Below are 23685 nucleotides of genomic sequence, written 5' to 3' on the forward strand. Positions count from 1 at the left end.
TGGAGGTTTGGCCCAATGGAAGTGCAGTCACCTCCAGGCAGACTCTGCTGAATCAATGAACAACAAGCCCTGGGTGCTGCTGAGTCTCAAGAGTTAGCCTCAGCCTCAGGAACTTTCACCTCATGGACAGTAAGGGGGTGAGATAGCTGAGTAGGGGAAGATTGAAGGACCCTTAATTGTTACAGATGCCAGACCCAGTTGTGTTGACCAGATGCGGTCCTGGGCTGTGGCTGTGGTGAGGAAGAGGGAGCACAGGCTTGCTGAGTGCAATAGCAGAGAAGTGGGAACCCTGCTGGCTGTGGGCACTTGCAGGAGAATAGAGTCCTGGTTTTGGTTCCAGAGCTGAGGGGTGAGCTGAAGTTTACAGCCATGGGAGGGGCTGCAGGGAACAAGAGCATTTATGGTAAGAGGGACCCTAGCCATGGCTTGGGAGGGGAGAGGAGGTCCTGAGAAGTCAGGCTCCAAGGCAAAGCTTAAAAAACAACAGTATGAAAAACCCAAAACCTGAGACATCATTCCCTACCTGCTTAAAAAAAATGAGTAAGCAAAAGAGAAAGAATCTGACCATAGATAACTACTATAGGGATAGAGGAAATCTAGATTCATATTCAGAAGAAGATAGCAAAGTTTAAAAAAACCCACTCCTACTTCAGAAAAATTTAAAATGGCCACAGCCCTAAAAGAATTCTTGGAAGAGTTTAAAAAGGACTTTAAAAATCAAATAGGAGAGGTTGAAGAAAATTAGGGAAAAAATAAGAGCAATCCAAGAATACTATGAAAAAAAATCAACCAGTTGGAAAAAGAGATCCAAAAACTTAAGGAAGAAAATAACTCCTTAAAAACTAGAATTGGGCATGGGGAAGTTAATGACATTATATGACACCAAGAAATAATAAAACTAAGTCAAAATAATGAAAAAATAGAAGAGAATGAAACATCACAGTGGAAAAATAACTGATCTGGAGAATAGATCAAGGAGTGATAATATAAGAATTGTTGGACTACCTAAAAGTTATAACCTTTTAAAAAAGAGAATCTAGATATTGTATTACAAGAAACTATTAAGGAAAACTTCCCTGAAGTTCCAGAACATGTGGATAAAAAAACAGAAAAAAACCCACTGATCACCACCTGAAGGAGATCTCAAGATGAAAACTCACAGGAACATTATAGCTAAGTTTCAAAGCTCCCAGGTTTACAAGAAAATACTACAAGGAACAAGAAAAAAAATTTAAATACTATGGAGCTACAATCAGGATAACACAAAATCTAGCAGCTTCTACATTAGAAGGTCAAAGGGTTTGGAACATTATATTTCAAAGAGCAAAAGAGCTAGATTTGCAATCACAAATAACATCCAGCAAAGCTGAGTATAATCTTCAATTTAAAATAAAGACATTTAATGAATTGAAAGACTTTCAGGTACTTGTGACAAAAAGATCAGAACTCAATGGAAAATTTGACACATAAGTTCCAGGAGAAACATAAGGTAAACATTAAAAACCAATTATAAGAGACTCAATATATATGGGAAAACGTTATCTGTACTCTTAAGAATGTTAGCATTACTTGTGTAGTTTGAAAGAACATACATAGAAGACTTGGGGTTGAGATGAGTATGATGGAATAATTCTAAAAAATAAAATTGGTACAGAGGCAAAATGGAGCAATTATCTTATATAAATGAGGTGTGAATGGAAGAACTGTTAAAGTAGAAGCAGGTGGGAGTGGAGGACTGGTAATGCTAGAACTTTATTCTCATTGGAACTGGGTTAAAGAGGGAATAACAAAAATCTAGAAGGGCATAAAAATCTTCTAAATTTATAAAGAAACAGGCGGGTGAGGGGACAGGATAAGGGAGAGACTTTTAGAAGGGTATGTAGATCAAGAAGTAGGAGGGTGGGGGGAGAGTATAAGGAAAAGATTCTTTAAAAGAGTGTGATTTAGGGAGGTAGTGGTTAGAAGTAAATCAAACCTGTGAGGAAGGATAGGGTAAAAAGAGAGGGAGAGAAGAATAAACGGTGATGAAAAATAGGATGGAGGAAAATGCACACTTATATTTTTGAATGTGAATGGGATGAATTCACCTCTAAATTGGAAATGGATAGCAGAATGGATTAAAAATCACACAAAACAGTATGTTATTTACAAAAAACACATTTAAAAATGAGAGATATGCACAGAGTTAAAGGGCTAGAGTAGAATTTATTATGCTTCAGGCAATGTAAAGAAAAAAGCAGGGGTAGCAAACATGATCTTACATAAAGTTAAGGCTAAAATAGATTAAATGAAAAGAAATGAGCAGAGAAACTGCATTATGATAAAAGGTACCATAGACAATTAAGTGATTAACCTATATGCACCAAATGCTATAGCATCTAAATTTTTAAAGGAAAAGTTAAAGGAATAACAGGTAGAAATAGATAGTAATACTATAATAGTGGGAGACTTTAACCTTCCCTTCTCAGACTTAGATAAAATATGAGTATATAAAGAATTTTTTCAAATTTATAAAAATATGAGTCATTCCCTAATTGATAAATGGTCAAAGGATATGAGCAGGCAGTTTTTTATGAAGAAATCAAAACTACATATAGTTATGTGAAAAGATGCTTTAAATCACTATTGATTAGAGAAATGCAAATTAAAACAATTTTGAGATACCATCTTACATGTATCAGATTGGCTAAAATGATAAAAGGGGAAAGAGACAAATGTGGGAGGGGATGTGGAAAAATTAGGACACTGATTCACTGTTTGTGGAACTGTGAACAGATCCAGCTATTTTAGAGAACAATCTGGAATTATGCCCAAAGAGTTGTAAAACTGTGTATAGCCTTTGACCCAGAAATACCACTATTAGATCTGTTTCCTAAGGTGATTAGGGAAAAAGGAAGATAACGTGTGTTATATGAAAAGCAATAATGCCCATTATCACTGCTACTATTTAATGATAGAAATGCTAACTGTAGGAATAATAGGAAAAAAAGGAGAGGAAAAGCATAGGCAAAGAGGAAACAAAAATATTACTTTTTGCAGATGATATAGTGGTATATTAGAGACCCCTAAAGAGTCAGCTAAAAATTAATTGAAATTCAACAAAGTTGCAGGATAGAAAAGAAATTCACATAAATCATCATCATTCCTGTCTATAACCCACAAAACCCAAGACGAAGATCCAAAATAAGAAATTTCATTCAAAATAACTAGAGAAATATAAAATATTTAGTATACCTGCCAAAATTTACCTAGGAACAATATAAATCTGACTCTAAATTGCTGCATAAACACAGACATAAATAATTGGAGAAACATTACTGGCTCCTGTGTAGGTTAAACCAAAAATCATAATACTACTTAAGTTAATTTACTTATTCAGTATGTACCAACCAAACTTCCAAAGGAATGTTTTATGGAGCTAGAGAAAATAAAATTTGTATGGAGGAACAAATAGTCAAGAATTTTAAAAGAATGAAAAAAATGTGAAGGAAGCAGGGTTCTATTAGTACTAGATCTCAAGCTATCCTGCAAAGCAATAATCATTAAAATGATTTGGTATTGGTTAAAAAAGAAAGAAAGTTTCATCAGTGGATCAGATTAGGCATACAACATACAGAGCCAAACAAATACATATTGTTCAATAAATCCAGAGATGTCAGTCACTTGGTGGTGTAAAAATATTCCTGCCAATGGGGAGGCTCACTATTTGACAAAAATTGCTCAGAAAACTGGAAAACTGTATGGTAGAAATTAGGGTTAGGTCAACTCCTCTTTTTCCCTTTTATTTTTTATTACATTAATACATATTTATGGAATAAAACAAGCATTTCCATAACATAGAAAAATTTAAAATGATTGTACATGAAATTGCAAATCTACTATGTACAACTTGCTATTTCTTTCACATATGCAACAAAATTATCTTTTCTCCTTTTTTTTACCCGCCTCCGACCCCACTCTAGAGATGACTACCATTAGCCACAAATGTATTTTACATATATATAATTTTATATTTATATTCACATATTTATATTTATAATTTTATAATATAAAAATAAATATATTTATAATTTACATGTATGTAATATAATTTATAGTTATATACAATATAATTTACATGTATAATTTACATATATAATTTTACATATATATACATATACACATAATTTTACACATATATAAAATTATTCTATACATACTTTATCAGTTCTTTCTTAGGATGAAGATAGCATTGTTCTTCTTATGTCCTTTATAGTTAATTTAGGTAGCCAAATTAGCGTATTCACTCAAAGTTGTTCTTAAAACCACATTGCTGTTACTGAATACAATTTTTTTCTTGCTTCTGCTCATTTTGCCCTTCACTATTTTGTGCAAGTCTTTCCATGTTTTTCTAAGATCGTTGAGCTCATCATTTCATATAGCACAGTAGTATTCCATCACAATCATACACCAGAAGTTGTTTAGCCATCACCCAATTGATGGGCATACCTGCAATTTCCAGTTCTTTGCCACCACAAAGAGAGCTGTTATAAACCTTTTAGAACATATTGATTTTTCCTTTTTCCCTTATCATCTTTGGAAATAGACCTAGTATTTCTGGGTCAAAGGGTAGTTTAATAACTCTTTGGGCATAATTCCAGATTTGCTCTCCAAAATGGTTGGATCAGTTCACAATTTCACCAATAATGAATTAATGTCCCAATTTTTCTACATCCCTTCCATTTGTTGCTTTTCCTCTTCAGTCATTTTTAGCCAATCTGGTAGGTGTAAAATGTTTTGATTTCTTCATTGGAAGAAATAAGCTTTAAATCGATACATGACCTAGAGGTCACGTTACAAATCAATTACAGGAGTATGGAAGAAGCTCTCTTTCAGATTTATGTATAGGAGAAGAGTTCTTCAATAAACAAATGATAAAGAGGATTATATAAGATAAAATGGACAATTTTGATTGTTTAAAATTTAAAAGTCTCTACACAAATAAATCTAATGTAAAAATTAGAAGTGAAACAAGTAATTGGGGAGGGGAAGCTTTGCAGCATTTTTTTCTGATAAATGTCTCATATCCAGGATATATAAGGAACTGATTCAACTTTCTAAGACCAAGAGTCAGTCTCCAACAAATAAAGAATCAAAGGATATGAATAGGTAGATTTTAAAGGAAGAATTCCAAGCTACCAACAAGCATATAAAAATACTCCAAAATCATTAATAATTAGAGAAATGAAATGTAAAACAATTTCAAAGTTCCACCTCATACCCATCAGATTGGGAAAGATGATAGGAGGAAAATGACCAATGTTGAAGGGACCGAAGGAAAACAGTGCACTGTTGGTGGAGCTATGAATTGATTCAGCCATTCTGGAAATTGAACTATGTCCACAAACATTATTAAAGTGTGCATATCCTTTGCCCAGCTATATCACTACCAAGCCTATACTCTAAAGATATAAAATAAAATGAATAAAGTGACCTTTGTGTACAAACATTTTCATGGTAGCCCCAATTTGGAAGCTATGGGGGAACCCACTTACTGGGAAATAGCTAAACAAATTGTGGTATCTGAATGTAATAGAATATCATTGTGCCATAAGAAAGGATGAAATGGACAATTTCAAAGGAAATTGGGAAGACCTCTATGAAATGGTGCAGGATGAAGTAAAAGGAACTAGGAGAATGATTATATAATGATAACATCACAAAGAAAAATCACTTTGAAAGACTTCAGAAATCTGATCTACCCATGATAAACCATAGGACCTGAAAAATAAAGATTTAACATGCTACTCACCTCCTAACAGATAGATGCTGACCTTAAAATGTAGAAAAAGACATACCTTTTTGAACATGACCAATGTGAAAATTTGTTTTCCTGGACTAAGCTATGTATTGAATGCTTTATTTTTTATAATTGTTCTATGGAGGGAGTATTGACAGAGACAGATTGATGAAAAAATAAAAAGCCAAAAAAGATTTTTATGATATATGTGACATGTATTTCAATATAGTTTATTTCTTTGTATGGGAAGGAGAAAAAAGGAAATAAAAGCTCTCCTGGTACCTTGAACAAATACTATGTAGGTGGCTGTCTTTTTCAGCTATTCATAAACTTAGTCCTAAGCTTTGGGAATAGAAATCTGGACTGAAACATAATGTATGAATCTGAAAACTATTCTTCTTTGCCATGGATATTAGCAGGTGTTTGGTTGTGATATATGACCTCTTGGACAAAAATAGACTTACTTCACAAAATCTTGACATCTTAGCAGGATAAGGAGCAAAATGATTCCTTTTTTAAGACTCAAGCCTTGAGAAGTCTCATCCCTTGAATCTCAAGACTTAAAATTATTTTTCATCTATAATGGACATCAAGAAGATTTTTTTTTTCACCCTGGAAGGTGGTGGGAGGATGGAGGAGTTTTCATGAGATGAAAGCAAGGGCTTGTCTTTTTAGGCTAAAAGGTAGATTTTAAGTAAAGTTGTCACAAAGGCAATGTAATGGTACCAAATGAAACAAATGCACACTCTGCTAAGATAGTTGCTGAACTAGTCTCTTAAGTTTGTAAGCATTAATTTTTTTTTTACCAGACTAAGCAGATCTTAAGATAAAAGTTCTAGGTCCTGTGATGAAACCATGCTTTATCTCTATAAGCTTCTTATATTTTATCTCTTTCTCTTAATTGCTAGTAAAATATTTTTTTTTTGGAAATTTTTTGTTTCTGAGGCGCCAACCTCATTTATCGCTTCTTTCAAAAAAAAAATGACAAAGTTAATAGATCAGGAAATGTCATGAACATAGTATACCCAGATTTCATCCTGGCTTTTGACACTTGCAGTATGCTTGTGGGCAAGGTGGATAGATTTGGATGAGATACAATGTAGTTAGGAGGATTTGTAACTGGTTGAGTGTTGATTGCTGGACTGAGGGCTTTAGTGGATGAGTTACTAGAACTCTGTGACTTGTTTTAAAAAATCAGCATTTTAATTAATGATTTCGATCAAGAGTTTTTGACTTTTTGTGTCATGGATGCTTTTGGCAGTCTGATGACCCTGTGAACCCCCTAATCAGAATATTTTTAAATACACAAAACAAAATGCAAAGGTAATCAAATTCTGTTGAAATAGTTATAAATATATTTTTTAAAAATCTAAGTTCATGGACCCCGTGTTAAGAGCCCCTGATATAAATGAAGATAAATAGCAAGCTTATCAAATTTGTAAATGACACAAACCTGGAGGATATTTCTGATACACTGACTAATTGATAGAATTCAGAACCGAAAAAGATCTCACTAGCCTAGTACGGCGTACTGAAGCCAAATGGATGAAATTTAGATAGCAACTGGACTGGGGATTTCATTGATATTTGTTATTGTTGTTCAGTCATGTCCAACTCCCCCGTGATCCCATTTGGGGTTTTCTTGGCAAAGATACTGGAGTGGTTTGCCATTTCCTTCTCTAGCCCATTTTACAGAGGAGGAAAGGCAAACAGTGTTAAATGACTTGCCTAGGGCCATACAGCCGGTTAGTGTCTGAGGCCAGAATTGAACTCAGGAAGATGAGTCTTCCTGATTCCAGGCTCATTGCTGTATCCAGTGAGCCACTTAGCTTCCCAATTTCATTGATATAGGGAACCTCCAAATAAGGAAACTCACTATATCAATTCAGATTGCTACATTATAGTCTTAGAGAGTTGCCTAGGTCTGCCCAAGATATAGAGCTAGTATATGTTAGAGGCACAATTTGAATCCACTTCTTCCTTTCTCCAAGGGCAGCTCTCCAGTATACCTCTGGGTATACTGCAGCCTTTTATGGAAAAAAGATTGAAATTCCATAGGGATAACTGTAAAGTCTTTCTTTGAGGGTTAAAAAATGATCAATTTCATATCTACAAGATGGGAGAAGACAATTTAGAAAATCGTTTGAATGGAAAAGATTTGGAGGTTCTGATGTAATTGAAAACTCAGTAAGAGTCAACAGTTTGGCATGGCAGCCAAAACTAAAAGTAACCCATGAATGTGATTTCAGGTGGAATAGAGAAACAAGTGTATCTCACAAAGGATCACATCAGTCCTGTCCTCTGCCCTCTTCAGAACTTAATGTTTAGTTCTGGGCACTACATTTTAGGAAGGAAATTAAGAAATTGAAGTACATCCAGAGGAGATCAGAAAAATGAGGATTAACTTAAGGAATCAGGGAGATGGAAAGGAAATGATTAACCTGGAGAAAAGACAAAGCAGACATGATATCTTCAAGTCTTTAGAAAGCTGTCTTGTGGAAGAGGAATTAAAAAGTGCAAAATCAGAAACAATAGGTAGAAACGTCAGAGGCAGATTGTAAGAAAAGCACTTCCTAACAAATAAAGCTGTCTAAGAGTGGAATGGGATGTCTTAAATAGGCAGATAGGTAGATGATAGATCGATTGATCGATAGATAAATTAGAAGATTTACTAAACATTTACTTTATGCCAGACATTGCGCTAAGTACAGGGGTTACAAAAAAAAAATAAAACCCCAACAACCAGATAGTCCTTGCCCTCAAGGAGCTTTTTCCTCTCCTAATTATAAAAGATACTACATAAAGGGGAATTGGAAAGAGGTAGAATAGGCACATCTGGAGTGGAGTCCTGTAGAGATAGTTAGAAAATGGCATAGAAGACAGGTTCTTGGCAGAAAAAAAAAAGAAAATTCACCCTTCAGAGTTGGGAGACCAAGGAATAGAGTCTGTAATTCTGTTTCCTTTCTTCCTTTCTTTCACCAGCCCACAAACGTATATGTATATGTACACACATATACACGTGTATATATTATTATATATGTAATATATATATAATATATATTATTAAATATAGTTCCTTCTCCAGCATGGCTAAATGCTCTCTAAGGTGTCATCCAGCTCTCAATCCCATATGGTTTTAGGAAAGTGTATACATATATATATTTATCTATTTATATATATATTACATATTATATGTGTATGCTATATACTTGGTGTGTAAATTTTGGTCCACACCTGTAATGAGTAACTTAAAATGTCCTTCTTCTGGAAAAGAAAATGTCAAGCCACTCCAGTATCTTTGCCAAGAAAACTCCATGTACAGCATTATATGGTTCATGGGGTCACGACAAGTTGGACATGACTGAACAACTGAACAACAGATATATCCATAAGAGGCAGTGAGGTGAACTAGACATGGAGTTTAGAAAATCTTCTGACACATGCTAGCTATGCTACAGTAAGCAGGGCAATGATAGGAAGACATTTAAAGTTACCCATCACAGGTCTGGACCAAAATTTACACACACACACACCCATACATGTGTATACGTGTATATACAACATGTGCATATATATATAATATTATATGCATATGTGTGCATATGTATATGTGTATATATACACATTGAGAGCTGCATGACACTTTTCACATCTAATCTAGCCCCTTTTTTTTACAAATGAGGAAAACCAAGATCACATCAGCAGTAAGAAAGATAGTCTGAGGATCCAAAGGCAAGTGTTTTTCCTCTAATCCAGTGCTTCTCCCTTTACAATATGGTGCTTCCTACTTTTAAGTTACTATATTTTAATTCTTCAAGCATTGGTATGTGCATTCTTCCCATCAGTGAAGAGCATGCCCTCTCTACAGTTTGGTAGATAGTCTTCTTCAGTTGGCCTCTAGGTGGAGCAGTGGATAGAGTGCTGGGGCTGGAGTCAGGAAGACTGATCTTCCAGAGTTCAAATGTGGCCTTAGACACGTACTATGTGACCTTAGGAAAGTCACCCCTCTTTGCCTCAGTTTCCTCATCTGTAAAATTACCTGGAGAAGAAAATGGTAAGCCATTCCAGTATCTTTGCTAAAAAACCCCAAATGGGGTCATAAAGAGCTGGACATGACTGAAATGACTAAACAAATCCTTCAGTTGCTGTGCCAGAGAAATGAAATTCTAGAAATAGCCTGTGATGAACCCCCATTTAGTTTGGTAAACCCTGCACAGAACTGGGGTCATGTCATTGCCATTACTTTCTCTTCTTAGGCAGAAGAGTAACCTAAGATATTATCTCATCAGAAATATGCTTTCTCATTAATTATTCATTGGGTGGCCCTGTAGTAGAATTGAAAAAGTTCTAGACTTGGGACCTCCCAGCACTGAGAGCCAGTCTTTAATACTGAGCTAGGTTTGTGGTCCTGGACAAGTCACTTAACTTCTTTGACACCCCAGTTTTCTTATCAGTAAAACAACACACAGTGTTGTATCAAATGAGAAAATGTGTATAAAGCACTTCGCAAATTTGAAAGCTGTATGTAAATGTTAGCTATTGGTATTTTACATTTCATTTTCGCGTTTTTTGTTTTGTTGGTATGAATTAAGTCAACATTGAGCTAATCCATGATTTTCTTACATTTATTCAATCTTTATAGAATCTCAAACTGAGAAGGTTCTGTACCACATGATCTGGAGGGAAAAAAATGTAGCTTTCAAAGAAAAAAATCAAACTTCACATACAGAAAGATTTTCTCTGATGGTTCACAGTTCTCCTGGATTCCAAAGTGGTTTTAAATGAAAATTGGAATATTTAGTCTTTTTGTTTTTAAGAGTAGTGGAATAAGTCCTAGATTGAATATATCTCTATCCTTAATCTTCTCCTCTAATCCAAAGATGTAATAAAACAAATTTCCTCCTACTGGCCATAAAATCTCAATTCCTATTTGCCATCACTCAGTCAGTATGTGGAGATTCTACATTTTTCTCGTGGCAGCAGATGTCAGATGTCCCTAGCAAAATGTCCGGTGACCACAAGTGATTTAAAGAGTAGGAATAGGACCCAGGAAGTAGCTTTTATCTTTGGATTGCAAAGTACTACAGTAATAATGAGACAATAATTGCAGCCTACTTTTTCACTGAATTTTAGGGCCTGAAGGGACCTGTAGAGGTAAACCAGTTATATCTTTATGTCAGTTCTGGGCTTTTAAAATGCTTCGGGTTAGAGTGAGAGACTTGGTGTCCAAAAGATGGGGGGTTCAGACTCTACCTCAGAGGCCATCTAGCTATACTGGTCTTGGGCAAGGCACTAAACTTCCCAGCCTCAATTGGGTCATCTTTAAAATGGGGGTAATAATAGTACCTGCCTTACAAGGTTGTTACAACACCCTGAGGAACATGAGAGTAAGAGGTTCAGTGATTTGTCCAGTCTACACAACGAGTGCTTTGTAAACCTTAAAGAACTATATAAATGCTAGCTATTACTGTTCTTATAACCCATTTCATTTCTTATTAGAATATGCCTATGTTCCAGAGAAAGATAACCCAGACGGTACGCTATGGGAAAAGAATGAAAGGCACTGCACGTATCATTTGCTAAAATCACTGCTAGACACTGCATTGATCCGAGCCCTGAAGTCTTTCAGTTACACTTTCTCTTCTGTTATCATCCACTAATTCCTAATAAAGGTTGTTAGGAATTGGATGATATATGGGCTGTAGTTTATGGTAGTGGTCAAAGACTATAATGGATCAGGAACAGAGAGAGGGGATGTTCATGACGTGAGAAATGAGGAATCAGTTACTTTATAAAAATGATGAAGCCAAGAGAACTCAACCTATATATGGGGGAGGGGGGAGAAGATAGAATGAAGGGGACGTTGAGCTGGAAAGACGCTGAGATGTTGCTTTGCAAGTAAGAATAAAGACAAATATTTCTTGGATGAAACAACTATTACGAATCTGTATCAATGAAAGGGAAAGAGAATATGTGTTTTGGATGGGAGCAGAAAGAAGGAAGGAAAGACTGGGCGGGAGATAAATTTCTCTCTCTCTCTCTCTCTCTCTCTCTCTCTCTCTCTCTCCCTCTCTCTCCCTCTCTCTCCCTCCCTCTCTCTCCCTCCCCACCCCCCGCCCTCTCTCCAGTATCTCTCTCTCTCTCTCTCTTTCTCCTATAGACACCTTGGAAATAGATCATTAAAGGAATTTCCTCTTAGCTACCGTCACTCAGTGACAGCTTCATCACTAATCTGGTATGCAGAGGTTCTAAAGGTTGGCCCTGCCCTCCTCCCCACAGCCCCCTTGCAAAACTTCAAGTGAACACAGGACGTCGCTCTTCCTCCTGGGCGAGCTCTCCAGGCACCACTGCCACGCCTGGCTCACCCCTGCTCTCTGCCTTGCTCCACTTTGGGGTGGGCGGGGGGGAGCAGGAGCAAGACTTGCAGGAGGAGGGGTAGTGGGAGTCAGGAATTGTTTCCTGGGGTAAATGTAACAATGTGGAAAGCGTTTCCGGAAGGCAGATTGCATCAGGTGTAGAAGTCAAAGCTTCCTCGTCGCGACCAAACCTGCGCTGCCTACGGAGCATGCCCAGTGTGCAAGGATGGAGCCTCGGTGGATCTCGCCCCGGAGAGTTCCACTTCAGGTTTTAGCGGTGGTCTGGGAAGAAGAAGGCAGCCAGGAGAGAGGAGAGCATCTCCTAGCCACCGAGCATTCCAGAGCCAAAGAGTCAAGGACCTTGGAGATCTCCAAGCCCTACCCACTCGCTTCACCGAAGAGTTATCTGATGCCTGGGTTCATCCAGTTACTTGGTGGCAGAGCCAAGATGAGGCCTGGGGTCTTAGGCTTCCCAGCCCAGGGTGGTTTGCACTGCAACCGCACTGCGTCCTTCTACAACTCGAAGACTGGAAATTTACTTGTAATAATACTGGAGGCAGAACAGGAAGCATTTAGGATTAGGGGTTCGAGTCTCCATCATACACACTGACCAGCCAGATCTGAGACTTATATTTGTTATTAAGACATTCTTGTTAGTGGGTAGCATCCCTATCAACAACAGTCTCCGATATGGTTCTCTCTATAAAGAAGACCCTACTTATGGCAGCATCCCAGCATTTCTCCTAGAAATAAGTGAATAAAAACATTTCAAAAACTAATGCCCTGTCTCTGTCCTTCATAGTGGGAAAGGAATAGTAGAATTAAAGATTTTTAGAAGTGAGAAAGAAGTTTTCAGCAAGCATATGTCCCCCCCCCCCATGGTGGGGAGAGGGGGAAAGAAATGACACAGCCAGTTATTAGTATTTATTCAGATGCTTGGTGGGGGGCGTATTAAACTCCCCCTTGAGGAAACCCCTGGAACCAATGCAAATCAGAATTGCTCAGAAATTTATGGTCTCGGGGGGTGTGTGGGTGTGTGTGGGGTGTGGGTGTGGGTGTATGTGTGGGTGTGGTGGGTGGTACTTAGTCAAGTGGCTAGCCCAGAATCTGTTAGCCAGTACGGCTCAGAGCCGGTTTTAAACCCGGGTGTCCTTAGATGTGAAGGCAGCTTGGTGGCAGAATGAATAATCCTGCCTCACACATTTACTAGCTTTGTTACCCTGGCCAAGTTGCTTTGTCTTTCTGGGGCTTGGCTTCTTCATCTGAAAAATGAGGAGGGTTGGACACAATTACCTTAAAGGTCCTTTTGAGCTCTAAATCTAAGCTTCTGTAAGGGACACGGGCCCTCTGTCCTCTATTACATGCTTCTTAGATGTTCAGTTTAGTGTTTTCTTAGTCTCCACCCTCACTTCCCATCCAATAATTCTTTTTCTTCCTTTTAAATGTTTTGATTGCCATTTCCTTTTTTTATATGATGCTGTCATTTGTCAATGACTGCCTCTACTTACCCTCCATGCCCCAACCATAGGATCATTGGAACCCTACCTTGCAACAAAAGCATTTAAATAAACAAATCAATACATTGTCCTTGTCTGCTAGACCACTAACTCTCTGCATTTCCAACAGCCCTCTAAAGTCCCAATAGAACAGCAGTTAGGTGGTGAAGTGGATAGAGTGCCAGGCCTGGAGTCAGGAAGGCTCATCTTCCTGAGTTCAAATCTGGCCTCAGACACTTACTAGCTGTGTGACCCTAGGCAAGATACTTAACCCTGTTTGCCTCAATTTCCTCATCTGTAAAATGAGCTGGTAAAGGAAGTAGCAAACCTGTCCAGTATCTCTGCCAAGAAAGCCCCATATAGGTTCAGGAATTCAGACACAACTGAAAAAGAACCAATTGATCAGCGTTCTTAAGTCTTTCAGTGCCTTTTGTCATCATTGTCCATTAACTCTTATTAAAGATGGTTGAATAGGATTGATGGATGTCCATTAAATTGGGATTGACAGAATAGTTGTTCATAGAAAATGGTACTACTCATGGATCAGGAAAGGGGAAAAAGCAATGTTCACTTTATTAATTCAAAATTTATTAAGCTCCTGCTATGTGAAGATACTGTACTAAACCCTGAGAAAAGATAAAAAAAAAAACTAGGTAAGATTTGAGGTAAGGGAGCTAAAAACAAAGGTTTTCAAGAAGATACATTTCAGAGGATAAAGGTTGGGGTGGGGGGAAAGGCAAGGTAAATGGGGCATTCGGTTCATTTATTTCTAGGAGGCTACCTTAAGTAGGGTTCTCTTTATAGAGAGAGCTATAACAGATACTGTTGTTGATAGGGGTGCTGCCCCCTAACAAAGTGTCTTAACGAGAGCACTGGAAATCACAGTGGTGTAGTGGGAGGAAAAGGAAAACCAAGCCTGGTGTTAGACTCTAAAGATGTTTTTGGGCTCTAGTTCTGATGCTTACTAGCTATGTGACCCTAGGCAAATCACTTAACGACTCCGGGCCTCAATTTCTTCATCTGTAAAATGAGTATTAATATGTATGTCATTCACCTCTTTGAATTGTTCTGAGGGAAGGGCTTTAAAAATCATAAAGCACAATATAGTGATAATAATTAGGAATGACATGGCAGTTTGTTGGAAAAGTGCTTTACCTAAGGTATCTCATTGATCCTCACAACAACCTGGAGAGACAGGTGTTAGAATTTTAAGTGATTTGCCTAAGGTCACAGAGCTGTTAAGCATTTGAGGGAAGATTTGAACTCAGGTCTTCTGGTTTTCAAACTCAACATTCTACCCACCCTGCCACCTACCAGTCTATATGAAGTAAAACTGATAAACATTTTAATTACTATTGGTATTTATTAAAAACCTGGCTTATACTGCTACAGTGCCTAGTACATGGTAGTTCAGGGATTTTTGAATGTAATTACTTGTGTAGTTAGGTGGTAAGGTGGATAGAATGTTGGGCCTGGAGTCAGCAAGACCTAAGTTTAAATCCCACCCGAGACACTTACTAGCTGTGTGACCTTGGGCAAGCCATTTATCCCTCAGTTTTATTTTCCTTATCTGTAAAATGGGAATAACACCTACCTCCTGGGGTTGCTGTGAGGATAAAACAATATTTTCCCAGTGTTTATACAGACTTTAAAGCTGTATATATATAAATGCTACCTATTATTAAGTGCCAATCTTTTAAAATCTTTTATATTCCAAAACTGCTACCTTACATTTCAAAACTGAGAAAAAGAGAGGAAAAGGTTGAGTTTTAATGAGAATGTTCATATTTGGTCTTTACTCTTCTTATAACCTTTTTCTTGCCTTGTTTTGTGATTGACTGCACAAGGAAAAAGAAAATTTGCTGCAGATGGGGAAAGGATGGGAGATTCAGAAGAAGGAAAATGTGTGCTAACTGAACTGTTTTAAGGATTGAGTGGAGACAGTGGAGAAGAAATTTAGGGGTGGTCAGATGTACACTCTGGGAGCGGTTTCTCCTAGAAAGTATAGATATAAAGGAGAGGAGATTGATAACAAAAAGTAACAAAAATATTTATCCAGCCACCTGGACAACAAATAGGAAGGGAAAATCACTTTTTTCTTTTTTCTTTTTTTTGTAATTGCAAAGCGGTTGTCTGTGTCTTGAGTCAGTGGCCTTCCAATTCCACTTGCCCGGAGGAAATCCTCCAAGCCAAAATAATCCTCCACCGCATCTGGGAATGGATGAATAGGGATCTGAGTCCCATATACTTTTCTCCAGCGCCTTCCCACTCCCCTCCCGGCCCCTCCCTCTTCCGTGCTCTCTGACTCCGCCTTTCTCCAGTTCCATCCCAGCTCTGTCCGGCTCCCTCTATCCTCCCCTTTCCCAGCAACCGCCAAATCCTGGAGAAGTGGAATTCGGTCCCGAATCTCCCTAAATGTGACTCCGGGAGCGGAACCGGGCATGCTCAGTCGGCAGAGCCCGTTTTGGTCGCAAGTAGGAAGCTTTGGCGCTACACCCCGCAGCTGATCTTGGTGCTTCTCGTTTGGGAGACCGGCTAGAGAGTAGCCAACGGGAACAGAAGCAAAAGGCTGCAGCCGCATGCCGAGCTGGGTAAGCCCCACTTTCTTCTCTTCCTTTCTCTGCTTTTCTAGTCCCCCAGGGTCCTCCCTTCTTTTTCCCGAGTAGGGGGTTGAGTAAGGAGTGAGTGCTTGGGGGGTGAAGAGACCCAGGAAAGCTGCCTGTACGTATGCGCTCACGCCCGGAGGGGCTGGTGGCTACTCCTCCGCTCTGGCACTGCTGCCACGGGGAACCACAGCCGCAGTCACAGCTGCAGCAGCTGCCGCCGCATCTGCAGCGGGTCTACCTACCCGGACTACGGAGTTGGGGAGCTCTACGTGCCGGTGCCGCTCACCACCTTTGCCGTTGCCGCCAGCGCTACTGCAGAGCCCGAAGGCTCGGTGTGGACACACACACATACACACATACTGCTACTGCTCCACGGTTGAGATCCATCGGGTTTCCTGGCTAGCTCTCTACCCGTTTTCCTCTTTCCCCCCCGGCAGCCTGGGCTTTGCGGAGAGATGGGGCGGTGGGGGGGGGGGTAGGGTGGGGGAGGAGGGCTGGGCAGAGAGGGGAGAGAATGCTCTGGGAGGTGGGGGCTGGGGAATGGAAAAGTGATGGTGAGCGAGAGACTGAAAGAGCGCAGCCCTGCCCCCCTCCTGCCCCCTATTCCCCCTCCAGCCCCGGCCTCTGCTGTGCGCCTGGATGCCACCCCTCTCCGTGCGCTCGGCAGCGCTGTCCTTGCTGAGAGTTGGGTTGCGGGGCTGGGTTCGGGCGTGTTTGAAGGAAACGAATGCGCCGGGTACCTATGCCTCTGACCCGGAGCAATCCGAAATGCTGAGGGGGAAAGTTCATCCTCCCCCCGGAGGCATTTAAAACTAGAAAATGGCCGTGTGAAAGGGATCAGATTAGGAGAAGCCACAACCTGGGCTGGGATTACCTTTTGATCCCAGCCAGGGAAGATGGGGGTGGAGGTAGAAGTCTAGATATGACATTTGGGTGATCAAATCCATCTAGTGATAGCCGCGGAAGGGAGATTATGTCTGTCCGGGTGGAGGGCCCGCCCCTGACAATGCAAGGTAGCCTTGATGCCGACGGAAAGCGGGAAAGAGCTTGGACTTCAATTTTATTTCAGTGATTTTGATGAGGGTGGGGAATTATCGTTTAAAGTTGTGGCAGTTTAACAGTCAAGTGTTAAGTCATATTGGAGCCGGGGCAGCTACAAATATTTTTGGCTTGTTGGTAGCGCTGGTAAAAATGTAAAAAATGAATATGTGTGTGTGTGTGTGTGTGTGTGTGTGTGTGTGTGTGTGTATGTGTGTATACACTATAGATAGAGGGAGTTCTGAGAAGGGAATAGTGGATTGGGCACCAGACGGAATTTGCTTGAGAGAAAGATCCTAGCTGTGATGATACATTTCTTGGAGATGCATTAGGTCAGCTACCCGAAGCATTACCCCAGAATGATGCCAGAATTGTCACTTCCCAGAAATGGGGCAACTGTTCATGCCAGCTGGCATTGGTTTGTAGCCACTTCCTTTTTCATATGGACTGATTTTAAAATCCACAGTGGCTGCTGCTGGATTTGGGATTTCTGCGGTTCTTTATTTTTCTCGATAATTGATAATCTTACTTTACATGCTTCCCCCAAATGTCTAGGATACATGCTACTTGAGTCTGGTCAAGATTTATGGTGTGACCAGCCTTTCAGGAATGGAATGTTTGAAAGCTTGACTCTGGAGCTCTTCATGAATTGGGTTTTTCAATATTGCTGGGTTTTATCCTGTGATTCCAAAGCAGTGTTTATCAATTGATTAAACCCTGAGTGATTAGCAGACATGGAAAAGGTGCAGTTTTTCTATTAGGTGAAACTTGTCAAAAATGCAAGAAGAGGATGGAGAAATCAGGTGTTGGGGAAACTCTGAGGAAACACAGGTGGCAGTAGAATACAAAGGTCTATGTCATAGGCTCTTTGAGTATTCAACAAGAACTTCAGAGAATCAGGAGGCTTGACTTCTTCCTCCATCATCGTTATCATTATTATCATTTTTACTTCTATGTGACCCCAAGAAACTCACTTAATCTCTTCATAAACTGAGGATGGTACTGCTAAAGAGACATTACTCAAAATGGTATTTGCTTTCAGCTTTTGAGAAAGCTCTCAAAGTGGAGCTCTTTTTCCAAGGAAACTATCACTTTCAGTATATTAGTTTATAGTTTAACAAATAACTCTTATTGTATCCCTCAGTTCTCTTGATTTCTCCGAAGCAAGTATACTAGCTGAATGGATGGTGCAATGACTAGAATGCTGGACTTGGAAGGAAAGAAAACCCGTTTTCAAATTCAATCCCAGATTATTTGCTAGCTGTGTGACCCTGGACAAGTCACTTAAACTCTCTGGGTCTATGTTTCTCCATCTGAAATAAGAGGGGGTTGGATTTGGTGGCCTCTAAGGCCCTTTTCAATCTCAAGAGGGTCCCTGTTGGATTTTGGGATTTAGAGTTGTAAAGAAAGTAATGATCTAATACAGATCTGTAGTGTCTAGGCCCCCCTCCTCCCCCACCACCATCTAAGCCCTCCCCCCTCCCTTTTTTTCCCCTGAGGCTCCAATTACACAAAATAATTTTGTTAGCAAATGGTAGATACAGGATTCAAATTGGGGTCCTTCTACTCCTGGTCATGTGTGCATTCTATTGTACCAGGTTACAAGAGCAAAACCAAGCTACTGCTTTTAGTTGAAAATTAAACTCAATTAAAGTAATTCCAACCTTGATCCTACAAAATTGTCTAAGAAAGGCTTAGTAGTTTCCATGAAGAACCCTTCAAGACAAACAATATAGATTAAAAACCAAATCGAATGCATAGTAATGCCTTCTATTCATGCCACCTTATGTTGATGGAGATCTTTTCCCTAACCATATGTATGTGTATATGTACATACATACATATTTAACATATAAGTCTTTTTCTTGCTCTGACAGCAAATAATGCTGAAAGCCTAGCGATCTTATGGCAGTGTTACATAGACCGCATCGATTGTGGATTATGCAAAAAGATTGGTTTTTTAAAAATGTGAACCCCTTTAAATTGTTTTTCCATCAGGACAGTGTACATTTGCTATAATGTTGTTTTCCAGGAGCTTAGGAAAAACTAAAAGAAAATATTTTCCCAGGGTCTGTTATACAAGAAGACATGCAGTGTGGCTATAAAGTAATAACTACTTGAAAACCAACCAACCAACCAAACATTCCACAGCCTACTCATTAAAATAAATGTTATAATTCAAAGTAGTCACTTTGGGAGGCTATATGCTTATTTCATTGCTCAAAACATTTTTTGGAGCCCATTTGGAATTGTGTACAATTTCACAAGAAACAAGAAATTTGGTCTCATTAGTTTGTCTCACTTAAAAAAAACGCAAATTGGTATTATCTAGCTTAATTATTTTTTGATCTTATTTATAAGACTTACTTTTAGAAGCCTTTTGGCTCTCCCCTCCCTCCAAATGGTCCTCCCTCAAAAAGACAAGGATTTGCTATTACTGAGGATGTTCAGAAAAATGTGCCTTGGGTCCCAAAAGCAGTTCTCAAAGAAGAGTTAGATCCACAAGTGTTCTAAACAATCATTGAGATGATGCTTTAACAGAGGTTAGCCTTTATTTAGATGTCTGGGTGTGTGTGTGTGTGTTTTAAGTCAGTTCTGTTATTGTCCCTCAAGGATATATGAAAATATTATTCTAAACAGATTTTACTGTCATTCAGCAATTTTTTTCCTCCCCTTTTAAATCAATTTGGTTTGATTTCCTTTGTTTAAGATTAAATTTGAAACATCAGGTCTTCAAAAGGACTTGAATACTTTGCGGGGGCGGGGGTGGGGGTGGGTTGAGGAGGAGGCTACGTTTCAGTCAAGGAAACTACTTTGTTTTTGATTGCTCAGCAGCACTGTTGCACTGCAAACAAGAAAGAGAGTTTAAAGTAAATTCAAATGATTCCTTCAAATATTGCTGTTGTTGTTAGAATGCAAGATTTTTGAGGGTAAGAGCCAAAGTCATTTTAGTCTTCCTGTTACTCCTGTGCCCAGGACAGTGCTTTGTATGGAGTAGGTGATAATGAATATTGGTTGGATTGAATTGAATTTTGGGTATTCTGCATTTTAATTTATGTTGGTAGAGACATCTTTTGAAATCTGAGGACCTGAGGTTCAGATCAGGCTTCTGTCTTGTACTACCTGCCCTAGAGCAACCCACTTGTTCTTTGTAGGCCTAATTTGCCTTGCCTAAAAACCTGAGCAGTTAGAATAGCTAATCTCTAAGGTTTTTTTCCAGCCCGATATCTGTGATCTTTCTGGAAGTGGGTGACAAGGAAGCAAAATTAAGATTGTAGATTAGAGATATTGTGGATTCTAAATTAGAGATATTTTTAGAGCAAATGAAGACATATTCCAAACTTCCACGTTGGAGTGATAAACTCTTTGATTCAGAGATTCAGTAGGGACCTTAGAGATCCTCTAGCCCAAGCCACCTGATTTAAAGATGAGAAAAACTGAGGCCCAAAGAGGTTAGATAATTTACATGAGGTCACACAGCTTATATGTGACAGAGTCAAAATTCAAATATAAATTCTCTAATTGCTCTTTTCCATCGAACCTCATCACTGACCTTGTCTGTCTTGGCAGATGCCCTTCTGTTGGCTAATAACATACATACATATACACATTTACTTATTTTAGCAGAATGACATTTATGAAATTAACTTTCAGTGTGTTGAAATGGTCAGATTTGGGTTATATTTCATCAGGTGAATGAATATTTTCCTTGGATTTTTCTGGAGATCACAGCAAAAGAGGCAGTTTTCTGCCATTGGAGATGTTGCTAATATTCTTCTACTGAGAATGCAGAGGAGTTTGTATGTAGGTTGTTTTAGGACATAGAAAACTTTAAAAGGCCCTATCTCTTTCTTTCTTTGCTCTCTTTTTCCCACCATGTCTGGAAATGCAGTTATTAGTTTCTGAAATGCAATTATTAATATTGTTTCACATGAATTTATTCCACAATTCATGTAGGGCTTCTCCCCCAAAAGACTCCATTTGATTGTATTCAGCTGCTGCAGTGGTAGGAGTGCTGGCCATGGGAATTTGCCTACTCATCATTGGCAGGAAGAGGAATACCTTTTTTTTTTATTTTGAGGGGAGGAGGAAAGCTATGATGATGGGGCAGAGTAAAGGAATGTGATCCTGTTTAATATTTTTAGAGCACTTTGCTTTCGAGAAGTGCATTCTCTTTTACCTTATTAACCTTTAGTGAGTCAGGCTAATGGCAAGAGTTCTTGTCCCCATCTAAAATATACAGACAGTGGGTAAAGTAATATTTTGGGTTTCCGATGGGACCTAGAACTTAGGGTACCTGGTCCCTGTAAGGAAAAGTCTTCATGGTCAGTGAAAATGTGCGGGGGGAATATCGAAAAAGTTAAATCTTCGAGATAGAAATTCACTGCCAAAAAAAGAGGGTACAAGAAAGCTAGAAGGACTCTATCTTTGACTGGTGCTAGCTCTACATAGAATTTCATCTGGCATCTCCTGTTTGACATTTGTATTGACCCACCCCAAACTTGCAGCTTATCCTTATTTCTGTTGAAGGTATCATCATCCTTCCTGTCATCTTTCCTTCTTCTTTTGTTTTCTGTCCGTACATCCAGCAGATTGGAATAAATGCTTGTTGATCCCAATCAGCATCCAAATCCTGCTGAGTCCACCACTACAATTGATTTCTTACTTCCACATCCCATCTCTAATTACTCTACTATTACCTTAATTCAGCCAAAGAACTCTCAACACCCTAACATGGAAGCATTGGCCTGGGACTGATTGGGGTGTTTAGGGTAAAAAAAACAAGTAACAAAATAGTGCCTGTCCTCAAAGTGCTTACTTTCTGAGGTGTAGCAAGTGAGGAACCAAATTGTGTGTAAGTAAATAAATACAAAGTATATGCAAAATATACAGCTGGAGCAATGGTTAAAATGCTGGGACCTGGGTTCAAATCCTATATCAGGAATTTCCTTAGTTGTTTGATCCTGGGCAAGTTATTTAACCACTCTGGGCCCCAGGTTCCTCATTTATAAAATGAGAGGATTGGGCTGGATGGGCTCTAGGGTCCTCCCTGGCTCTGAATCTGTAATTCTTGTATGATGTAGTTTCTAAAGGGAGAGAATACTAGTAAGTGGGAGCATCATGAAGTGCCTTGGGTAGGAGGTGGTATCTCAGCTGTGCTTGGAAGGAAGCTGGGTTTTTGTGACGTGGAACTGAGGAGAGAATGCCCCTAACGCTTACGGTACTACATGTGCAAAAGCCCAAAGGCTGGACATGAAATGTCTTGTGTCAGGAAGCTGCAAGTGATCCAGTTTAACTGGAACAGAGGATGTAGAAAAGGGAAGAAAAAGAACTAAGCCTGGAAAGGTGTGTTGGGAACTGGATTGTGAAGGAGTGCTTACAAACATGCCCATGTCACCCTATCCTGGGAAACAACAGAAACAAAACAACCACCACAACAAAAACCTTCCCTTGACACACATCCATCCCTGCTAGCTATCATCCTTCATCTCTTTCCTTTTATGGCCAAATTCTCTACTTTCTTTCCTCTCACTCTCCTTTTAACTCTTTGCTTTCTGGTTTCCAACCTCATCATTCAACTGAAAACTCTCTAAAGTTACTAATGTTCTCTTGATTGCCAAATCTAACGGCCTTTTCTCAGTCATCATTTTTTTTACATTTTTTATTTATTTTATTGTTTTTTTGTTTTTGTTTTCATCATTTTTAACTTCTTTGCAACCTTAGACCTTATTAGTCATCCTCTCCTCCTTGATACTCATTGTGACACTGCTCTCTCCTGGTTCTCCTTCCTGCCTGTCTGCTCCTTCTCTGTCTCCTCTGCTTGATTTTCATCTGGGTCATGCTTACTATTGGTGGGTATTCCCCTCAGGCTCTGTCCTAGGCTTTTCTCTCTTCTTCCTCTGTCTTATTTCCTTTGGTGATCTCATCTGCTCTCTGGGATTCTAGTGTCATTTCCATGCCAATGGAAAATCTTAGATCTCCTTACCTAGCCTTAGCCTTTCTCCTGACTTCCTTGGCTGTTTGACCTTCGGCCAGTCTTTTAACCACTGGGCCTCAGGGCCTGAGTGCCAGACTGAGAAGTTTGTCTTTTTGAGTTTGGGGGCAGGGGAGACTTGGTCAGATCTGTTGTAGGAAAAGCTAATCTCTTGATATTTTAGGTTAGAGATTGGAAGGAAATGACAGCCATGGAGCATTGACTAGTTCACAAAAGCAGATTTATTAAGCCATAGTAGGGAAAGGATATTCACCAATAATTTTAAGTACGGACCCAGAGCTGATTCAGTGTAGCATCACTTCCCACGCTTGCTTATGTTGCTGGCCTTTGCACATCTAAAGTCTCAGGTCCTGTTATCATGAGCTCCCACTGGCTTTTTTATACTCTGGCAACTGAGGAGCCAAGGCCTTGAGCC

General features: G+C 39.2%; 1 protein-coding gene across 4 annotated transcripts in view; it reads left to right on the forward strand.

Annotated features, from left to right (window-relative positions):
* The first annotated feature begins 16068 nt into the window (after positions 1–16068).
* The window catches only part of APBB2 (amyloid beta precursor protein binding family B member 2), a 428865-nt gene continuing 421248 nt past the window's right edge, over positions 16069–23685 (forward strand). For 2 of the 4 annotated variants that reach the window (XM_036762574.1, XM_036762575.1), the window contains exon 1: positions 16069–16222. The gene's annotated coding sequence lies outside the window, so the exon portion shown is untranslated. The remainder of the gene's footprint in view (positions 16223–23685) is intronic. The other 2 variants (XM_036762576.1, XM_036762577.1) reach the window with 1 other exon arrangement.

The sequence above is a fragment of the Trichosurus vulpecula genome, chromosome 6 (assembly GCF_011100635.1).
Source record: "Trichosurus vulpecula isolate mTriVul1 chromosome 6, mTriVul1.pri, whole genome shotgun sequence".
NCBI classification, from domain to species: Eukaryota; Metazoa; Chordata; class Mammalia; order Diprotodontia; family Phalangeridae; genus Trichosurus; species Trichosurus vulpecula.